At 44.9% G+C, this 9,507-nt stretch overlaps 1 protein-coding gene across 11 annotated transcripts in view; it reads left to right on the top strand.

Annotated features, from left to right (window-relative positions):
• The first annotated feature begins 5,040 nt into the window (after positions 1–5,040).
• Positions 5,041–9,507, top strand: part of HECTD1 (HECT domain E3 ubiquitin protein ligase 1) — a 91,979-nt gene continuing 87,512 nt past the window's right edge. For 6 of the 11 annotated variants that reach the window (XM_073348932.1, XM_073348930.1, XM_073348931.1 and 3 more), the window contains exon 1: positions 5,041–5,211. The gene's annotated coding sequence lies outside the window, so the exon portion shown is untranslated. The remainder of the gene's footprint in view (positions 5,212–9,507) is intronic. The other 5 variants (XM_073348936.1, XM_073348934.1, XM_073348941.1 and 2 more) reach the window with 2 other exon arrangements.

Below are 9,507 nucleotides of genomic sequence, written 5' to 3'. Positions count from 1 at the left end.
AGACGGACTAATATTTAATGTTTTGGTGATGTCTGGAGACAGTCAAACAATAGTTGAGCAAGATGTCAACTGCCATATTTCATTTCAATTGGGTGTTTACTCTGAATACTAATGAGACTATTTTAGTTGTCCATTGCTGACCAAGGCACACATGAAAAAGAGTGACAATCTTATCATGAAGATATGCCCAATATTCTGAAAGAGGGATAGACTATGGGGGTTTCAAGTGGGTGAAGCATGCATAAGTACCACTCCCTATTTTTCCAGTTCCATTCTGGGGAATGAGAGTCACATATTCAGAGACACAAAATATAAAAACAGAATATTCTCTGAAATGTTATGTTTTTGAAGCCTTGAGAAGGAAAAACTTTGGTTGGTGTCTGAAGTAGTACTAAGTCTCTTGGCACTATACTTTAATACAGTAAGGATAAATAAAAGCAAATCAACATGAGATACTTCAGATGAGATAATGAACAGAATTAGGAGTGTATGGCTTTGTTTTCAGCATTTTAGGAGTACAGGGCTAGATCCACAAAGTGGATTGAGGCTCATCATTGCAATGTCAAACTTTTGGTGCCCTGCTGTCCAGTGGAATCCTCATCTAGATTTGGGCACCTATACAAAGCATGGGGAGAGTTAGGCACCTAAGAGTGGGACTCACACAAGTCAGCAACCTAAGTGGGGAGCTGCCTAAACTAGACAATAGGAAATGCAGAGGAGAGTGGTCGAGTCTAAGCCCTGCCCATCAAAGGGTCTTGAGCTCCTAACTCCAGACCAGAGGGAGGCACCTCTCGTTGCTTGGGATTCACAGCCATGAACCCTCTCCAGGAATCAGATACCTAAGACTGGTCAGCCCTTTCCTGTGAAAAATTGTGGAGGTGCCATTGCTGCCCCTATACTGAATAGCCCTGTGGCTAGAGCACTCAACTGGGGTATAGGAGACCCTGGTTCAAATGCCCTCTTTGCCTGATACATGGCAGAAATGTGTGTCTCCCACCTCCCAGCTAAGTGCCCTAACCACAGGGCTAAAGGGTATTCTGGAGTGGGTCCTTCTCAATCTCTCCTGTTGAAGCTGTTCTACTTTGCTCAGGCCCAGGTTGACCAACTTGCATTTACATTGTGCCCCCATCTTAGGGAAGCTCCTGACCACTGGAGCTACAACAACACCACTGAGTGGGGCTGCAACCCTCTGCACCAGGTTGCAACACCACTCGCTCAAATTTGCCCCAACTTGGACACCCCTATGCTGGAGAAGTGGTTGCTCCAAACTTGAGTGAGTGGTACTGCAACCTTGCGCTTCACCTCCACTTCTACCAGAGCCACCAAACCATCAAAAAGCTTCCCCCCCCACCCCACCCCCCAAATTTCCAGTGTGCTCCCCTGGTTCTATGGAGTAGAAGTGGGGCAGCAAACTGAAGTTTTGCCTAGGGTGGTGATTGTCTTGTATATCACATGCTCTGTCTAGTTTAAGGAAGGTGCCCCGCCCGCCCATTTCCATAGTGCACAGGGCCCAAACATTCTTTAATTTGGGAAGATATGAAATGCTTAAATATTCACTGGGCTAGAGAGCGAGCGAGCGAGCGAGAGAGAGAGAGAGAGAATTACTCTATAGCCTCGTGGTTAGTGCACTTTCCTGAGAGACCCAGGTCCCAGTCCTTGAATCTACTGGTTTGGGCTCTGTGGACATAATAGGTGACGGTAACCTTGTTTGAGAATCCTGCTAGACCGTGGGGGTTGAGCAGCTTGGTGGTTTCAGGACTTAGTGGTTTTACACGTGCCCAGAAGAAACATAGGTGCCAGGGGACTTTATGAGTGGAAACTTTCAGGGGTTCTCAAACTTAATTGCACCGTGACCCCCTTCTAACAACACAAATTACTACATGATCCCAGGAAAGGGGACTGAAGCCTTAGCCGGCCCAAGCCCCATGACTCTGGGTGGGGGTGAGGGCCAAAGCCGAAGCCCACAGGGGGTCTGTAAGCGGAGCCCCACCGCCCAGGGCTGAAGTCCTTGGCCTTGGATGATGGGGCTACAGCTTCAACCCCAGGCCGTGGGGCTTGGGCTTTGGCCCTGGACCCCAGCAAGGCTAAGCCAGCCCTGGCGACCCCATTAAAATGGGGTTGTGACCCACTTTGGGGTCCCAACCCACAGTTTGAGAACTGCTGAATATAAGGTCTGTGGAAGTCAACAGGGTTTGGCAGCAACGGAACAGGATTTTGAAGATCAAAATATTAGATTTGGGAACCTAATGTGGTCGTTGGGTGTCTAAATCCTTTTGTGGATCTAGCCCACAGATGGATAACGCTGAAGTTTACTTCCAATCTTTTAAAGCATATTTTGTGTTTATAGTAAATAATTTTTAAAATATGCTATTCGTTATTCTAACATGTTTTACAAATCAAGATTTATAACAGATTCAGAGACAAAAATCATAATTTGACAACCTTCAGCTTTCTTATTGATTATCATATACATCTGTCAGCAAAAAAATGCACTAGTTGTCTACAACTACAGCATATGTTTGACTTTTCCCCCCCACATTGTTCTTTGATTTTCAGGAGAAATTCACAACTATCTGCATTTATGGAAGTCTAAACCTTTCAAGCTTAAATACAAGTGAAAGGAAATTGTTCTAGCACCATTAGATCTGAATGAGGTCGCTTTCCTGCTGCAGTTCGCCTCACTTTGGGCCTAATTCTTCTCTCACTCATGACACTTCAGTACCAGTGTAAATGAAAGGAGACTTAGGTTCTTTAATTTTAAAGACTAAGGCCCAGATCCTCACAGGTATTTTGGTGCTTAACTCCCATTAACTTAAGTGGGAATTAGGTATCTAATAATCTCTGAGGATCTGGGCCTGTGTCCCCGATCCCGTAAAGGCTTACACACATATTTAAGTGTGTGAGTAGTCCCACTGACCTCAATGTGATACACTCATTCATAAAGTTAAGCACGTGCATAAATGTGTGTAGGACTGGTCCAGTGACAGAAAAGATTACAGTAAAGCAGTAGACTACCAATATGATGCACATGCTCAATGATCTTTGCTATCCAAAAACAAAGATAGAAACCTGTTTTTCTTTTTCTCTTACAAAATTCTTTCAGCAAGACAGTCTGGATAAACAGGAATCATTCTACAGATGGTGTTTCTTAATGAGTGACATGGAGACATTGGCATGTGACAGGTTCTAATTGTGTGACATGGTGTGACTGCCATTGCCTTTATGCCCTCTGTATACACCCATTCTTCTAATTACAGGAAATGTTTTTAATATAGGCAGCCGTGATACTCAAACCTGCTATAATCTTATTTTACAATATTTATATTATTGAGCCTTATGTGACTAACTTCCTTACCAAACCTCCATGTGATCCCACAAAGAAGAAAACTATTGTGAAGGCTAATTGTGCCTGAATATAGAGATTTTTGGTCTTTAACTCTAAATGTATAGCATTTTGCTTCCTTTATTTTTAGAATTAAATAGGATAATTGAATAACTATTTACAGTGTGAACTAAAGAGTTTATAGAGGGACATTACCCTCCTATGATAATTTTCATAACCAAAAAATGCAAAGTTTATACTTTGTGAGTGAATTAATGATTGTACAGTGTGAAGTTACTTCTGTCACAAAGGGCCTGTCTACATTACAAAATGTTACTGTGTTTGAACACAGTTGTGAAGAATCAAGTTCGCCGATACGATGCTGATCATGGTTTAATGATTTGCAGGACTGGGCTCCAACTGATTAAATATAAAAAAGGTTAAATGCACGAGTTAGCCATTGTATGCTTGCCTTAAGTTTAACAAACCAAAAGTGGACAAAATGGGCAAGAACTAAAACAAAACAAATCAAGACACTCTCATACAAAGAAAAGGAAAATGAACCGGAGTGGGAAGGGAAATCTTGTTTTGCATTCTTTCCCCTCTCCCATATTTGTCTGCTTATCAGCCACGTAGTGCCTGATTCTGCTACCTCTTAAATGGAACTGTTTGTGATGAATGGTACATACCTGAGTAAGGGGTTGTAGAATCAGACTGTAAGGTTTTGGGGCAACATTGTGTCTTTCTACCTAGCATGTTATTGTATCCCAGTGGTCCCTAATGCGGTGCCCGTGTCTACTGATAGGAGAGGGAGGGACATAGGACTTCCATCTTTTTGAACCTGCAGTAGCGAGAGAAGCATCTCTAGATATGACAAATAAGAGTCCCAATAAGAAATATATCTGTATTGTTTAAAATTATACAATAGAAGAGTGTAACTGGGGTAGGGGTGTTTTCTTTAAAGATCCAGCTCTTGGAGTCAGGTGACTGAGAATCTCAGCTTTCATTAAAAGAAAACGAGTTTTTATCGTTCAGGGCTGTGGAGAAAAGCTTGAAAAGCTGAAGCCAGAGTAAGCTAAAGGCTCTGTAACCAGCAGCTGAATGAAGAAAGCCCAAATGGCATTACTTTAAAAATATCTCATGCTTTTTAAGTCAATCTCATGAATTTTGAAGGATTGGGAGGAGCATGTCGCGAAAGCGGAAGAGTTCAAAAAAGAATTAGATAAGTTCATGGAAGATAGGTCCAAGAGTGGCCATTAGCCAAGATGGTCAAAGATGCAACCCCATGCTCTGGGTGTCCCTCAGCCTCTGACTGCCAGAAGTTTTGAGTGACCCATAGAGATGGACCACTTGATAATTGCCCGGTTTTGTTCATTCCCTCTGAAGCGTCTGGCACCAGCAACTAATGGCAGACAGGATACCGGGCTAGAGGGCACATCGGCTGTTCTTAAGAGGGAGACGAGGGAGGGGAGGCAGGGATTAGGGGAACTGTGACGGGAAGAAGAGGAATCTGGTGGCCGGCGGAGCACGCCCGCAGACGAGGAAGGGAGCTTCTCCTGCTGCGGTGCGGACCAGACGGGACAGCTCGGCTGGGCGGGACAGCCAGGCTCCCCTCTGGGCTTTGCTGCCGCAGCGCCCCCCATGTGCGCGGCGCGGCCTGCCCTGCCCCGGGGCTGAGCGTGACTCCGAGGCTGACTGGCTCGGGCTCCTCCTCCTGTGTCTGTGGCGCTAGTGGTTTCCCCTCCCCCTCAGACTCGTGCTGGGCGGATCACGATGGATGCCGCTCGCTGCCTCCTGCTCCCGGGCTCGGGTCGCCACCGCCTCGCTGCCTTCCCGCGGGACTAAGGAGGGACGGGGCGGCTCCGGCGAGGAGCGTCCGGGGCGCTGGGGTAAGTGTCTGAGCGGGGCAGCGGCGCCTTTCCTCTGCCAGCCCCGGGGAGACGGAGCTCCGAGGGGCCTTTCCTGAGCCGCCAGGCCGGGTCACCCTGCGAGGCCTCCGGCTTCCCGGGAACTCGAGTGCCGCTGTCTGGCCTGGCGGGGTCGGCGCCGCCAGGGCCCGGGCAACCCAGCAAGGAGCTTCGGGGAGGCCGGGACAGCAGGCTGCGGGGAGGCGGTGCGGTGCGTCAGGGGCCCCCGGAGAGTGCGGGGGGCGGCAAGTCCCGGGCAGACCGTCCCCTGGCTGGGGAGGCGGGGGCGGCAGGCCCCAAAGAGCCCCTCGCCGCCGGGATCGCGGTGGTGGCTGGGGGATGCGAGGCCGGTTGGCTTCAGAGTAGAGATTTCCCTTCCCCGGAGAACGTGTGAGGGGCGGCTGGGCCCCAGAGACCGCTAGGCGGTTGGGACCTGAGTTTAGCTGTGGCCTGGCCCCTTCCCTGTTCTGCCTCTGTGCTGGGGGAGCCTGCGTGTGTCTCTGCTGTATATTTGTCTGTTAATTTGGGGGTGTTTAAATCTGTCTGGGGCAAAGGAGCAGCAGGTGCCTCGGTTGGGCACGTCCCAGTGATGCCGACTGTGACACTGTTTTTTACAGGATTCTCAGGTCAGGGATCAGCTCCCTCACTGTCTGCTGGTTCTCTTGCTTTTTTTTTTTTTTTTTTCTTTTCTTTTCCAGTTGGAGTTAATTATTTTCCTGTCTTACACCAATAGTGTCGGCAACGTGACCCTGCTTGTACTGACTGGCATTAGCTTATTTAGTCTTGGAAGAGAGAATGCCAAATGTATGATCCTTGGGGGGGGAATCACAAATATTATTAAATCTTTTCTATTTACTTTTAATAATATTTTAATGACTTTCATTACAAAAGCATCCAGTCTAAAGAGACTGAGGTAATAAAACTAAAATACACTTTGTGAGCAGTCATTTTGATTATTTAACATTTATTCTTTCATCAGAATCCTAAATTACAAAAAGACTGTGTTTGTCTCAAGCCTTTGTTACATGTTTGGGTTTTAAGCCTGCAGGAAGTAGAATTGCTGATTCAGTGTACATCTGTCTCTGTGCTGGGAGACAGTATGTTGAGAGACAGATTTTTGAGTTCTTTTTGTGAGTTCCCTCTTCCATGCCCTCAATGAAGTTATCGTTTAATCACTAACTGATCATGAGTAAACCAAGAAATCAGACCTTGTCCTGTGGAAGTTTAAACTCTTATTTGTGCATGGCACCCCTCCCCCTCCCAATTCTAGAGAATGTATGGTGGAATACTTTTTCAGCATTTCACCTTTGCAACCAAGTTTCATAATGTAATTTCATTTTTGCAAAGTAGGGATTTTAATAGCTAGGTTTTATGGCAAATTTCATATGGGTAGGTTGATTCAAAGTCTTTGTTGCAGCTCAGGTATGCAAATGATATTTATAGTTGTGTTGATCTTCAAGGACAAAGTTTGTAGGGTAGATGTGACCTCTTGTTGATCTAGTGCAAGGTGGTACATAAGCATGTACTGTAGATCAAAAACATCTCTTAAGATACTGATAAAGGGACCTTCTTGATCCTGAGCTTGCATGTGCTGTGTCTTACTAGACCAACAAATAATGCCATTTACCATATATGTACACCTGAAACTCTGAATTTTGTAATGTACATTTATAATGGTTGAATTATTTGTCTTAAAAAAAACTCCAAAACATTTAAAATGCAAATTTTTAGAAATACTATTTTCTCATCTCCCATTCTCTTCATTTACAATAGTATTCCACTTCTTATACATTATGTTAGAAATTTATTTCTCTATAATCAAATAGAGCTTAAGGCCAGAAGGGATCGCTAGATCATCTTGTCCAGTGATTCTCAACCAGGAGTATGCGTACCCTACGGGGTAGGTAGAGGTCATCTAAGGGGTACATCAGCTCATCTAGATATTTGCCTAGTTTTAAAACAGGCTACATAAAAAGCACGAGCAAAGTCAGTACAAACTAAAATTACATGCAGACAACGACTTGTTTATACTGCTCTGTATACTATACACTGAAATGTAAGTACAATATTTATATACAAATCGATTTATTTTATAATTATATGGTAAAAATGAAAAAGTAAGCAATTCTTCAATAATAGTATGCTGTGCCACTTGTGTTTATGTCTGATTTGGTAAGCAAGTGGTTTATCAGTGAGGTGAAACTTGTGATTATGCAAGACAAATCAGCCTCCTGAACGGGATACAGTAGTTTGGAAAGGTTGAGAGTAACTGATTTAGTCTGACCTCCAGTGTATCAGAGGCCACCAACACCATCCAACACTCGCACACTAAACTCAATAACTGAAATAAGACCAAAATATTACAGTCAATGAGTGACTAGACCAGTGGTTCTCAAACTGTGTGTTGGGACCCCAAAGTGGGTCGCGACCCCATTTTAATGGGGTCACCAGGGCTGGCTTAGAGTTGCTGGGGCCCGGAGCCGAAGCCTGAGCCCCACCACCTGGGGCCAAAGGCCAAGACTTCAACCCTGGGCGGCAGTGCTCTGTTACAGGCTCCCTGTCTGGGGCTGAAGCCCTTGGGCTTTGGCTCCTCCGCCTGGGGCAGTGGGGCTCAGGCTTTGGTCACCCCTTCTGGGGTCATGTAGTAATTTTTGTTGTCAGAAGGGGGTCATGGTGCAATGAAGTTTGAGAACCCCTGGACTAGACTATTACATGCCATAGTTAGAGAATAGGAGGAACTTAGGTGCACCAATGCCTGAGGTCCCTGCCATTAAGTGAGATATTTCTAGATGATCCCCAAGAAATGATGTAAACCCCACACTGCAAGGGAAGGCAAAACCTCCACAAGGTTGCTGCCAGTCAGATCCGGGGGACAGTTCCTTTCTGACCCCCACGTATGGTGATGAGTTAGACCCTGAGCATGTGAGCAATAACCAACCTGCTAAACACCTGAGAGACTGTTTGATGCTACCTCATAGCACCAGCCCACCCTGTCCAGTGTCCCATCTCCAGTTGTGGCCATCTCTGATGCTTCAGAGAAAGGAGACAACCAGTAAAAAAAGCCCAGAATATGCTGTCGGGTGGGGAATCCCTTCTTGACCCCTGCAGCATGAGATTACAGGAACATAAGACATAAAATGGGAGGGACCCCCAGGACTGTTGACCTAGGCCCTCACTCCATCACAAGTAATCCCTCTGCACAATTGCCCTCATGAATTTGTCCAGCTCACTCTTAAAACACATTAAGTTGTTTTCCCCCAGAAATCCTTTTTGGGAGGCTGTTCCAAAACCTCACTCTTCTGATGTTTAGAAACTTCCTGATCACCAGCCTGAATTTTTTCATAGCTAGTTTATACTCATTTGTTCTTGTGTCATCATTGTCCTTTGGCATAAATAGCTCTCCACGCTCCGTAGTATTTATCCTCCTGAAGTATTTATAGAGAGCAATCATATTTCCTATCAGCCTTCATTTTGCTAGGCCAAACAAGCCACACTCTTTCAGCCTTCTATTATAAAATAGGCCCTCCATTTCCCCTCATCTTCCTAACAGTTCTTCTCTGCACCTGTTTCAGTTTAAATTAGTCTTTCTTGAACATGTTTGACCAAAATTGTACAAGGTATTTCAAATGTGGTCTTATCAGTGCCTTGTACAGTGGCATTAATACTTCTCTATCTGTACTGGAAATGCCTTTCCTGATGCATCCTTTGATCACATTTGCCTTTTTTGTAGTTGCATCACGTTGGTGGCTCACAGTTATCCTGAGATCAACCAGCACTACCGTTTCTCTTCTTTGTCACTTCCAACTGATGAGTCCCCCATCTTATAACAGAAATTCTTATTAGACCCTACGTGCATGATCTTGCACATTGTACTATTGAATTTCATCCCAGTTCTGTTAGTCTAGTCTTCAAGGTCATCTAGATCGTCATATAATATTCCAGTCCTCCTGTGTATCACTCCCAACTTTGTATCATCAGCAAATTTTAGTAGCACGCACATACTTTTGTACCAAGGTCATTAATCAAAAATATTAAATAACATTGGTCCAAAGACCAATCCTTGAGGAACTCCACTAGCAACCTCCCTCTGGTCTGATAGTTCACCTTTTAGCACAACCTCTTGCCTTCCCCTTTAGCCAGTTCCTTAACCACTTTACAATTCTTGTACTAATCCCCATCTTCCTTAATTTCAATAATAATTTCCCATGTGGTACTGTATTAAATGTTTTATTGAAGTCCGAGTTTATAAGATCTGCTGCGTTTTCCTTATCTACAAAA

The sequence above is a fragment of the Lepidochelys kempii genome, chromosome 6, assembly GCF_965140265.1.
Source record: "Lepidochelys kempii isolate rLepKem1 chromosome 6, rLepKem1.hap2, whole genome shotgun sequence".
Lineage (NCBI taxonomy): Eukaryota > Metazoa > Chordata > Testudines > Cheloniidae > Lepidochelys > Lepidochelys kempii.
This window is presented reverse-complemented; position numbering and strand designations above follow the sequence as displayed.